Below are 497 nucleotides of genomic sequence, written 5' to 3' on the forward strand. Positions count from 1 at the left end.
CCACCACCATCACCACCATCGTCATCATCATCATTACCACCACCACCACCACCACTACCGAAAGAGACAACCATCACCACCACCACCATCACCACCATCGTCATCATCATCATCATTACCACCACCACTACCACCACCACCACCACCACCACCATCACCACCATCGTCATCATCATCATTACCACCACCACCACCACTACCGAAAGAGACAACCATCACCAACACATCTCAAGCCATCATGACACACAGCACGACAAAGCGGAAACCAACCAAACAAGGAAGGGAAAACCGAGATTTTCCTCCCAAATCCTTAAAGCTAAGTCAATACAACATTCTTGTTACCCCTTTAAAGGCAGGGTTCGTTTTTACGCGAATTGGATTCAATAGTCGGATGTCACGTCGCCCAGTAACGGCGACCATCGTGATTCTAAAACAAGAAAATCGGTACTTTTTACTCTTCATGCTGGCTAGAACTTTTCATATGTCTTGTGATCAGA

The sequence above is a fragment of the Berghia stephanieae genome, chromosome 9, assembly GCF_034508935.2.
Source record: "Berghia stephanieae isolate SIO BIC M18660-M18661 chromosome 9, UCSD_Bste_1.3, whole genome shotgun sequence".
Taxonomy (NCBI): Eukaryota; Metazoa; Mollusca; class Gastropoda; order Nudibranchia; family Aeolidiidae; genus Berghia; species Berghia stephanieae.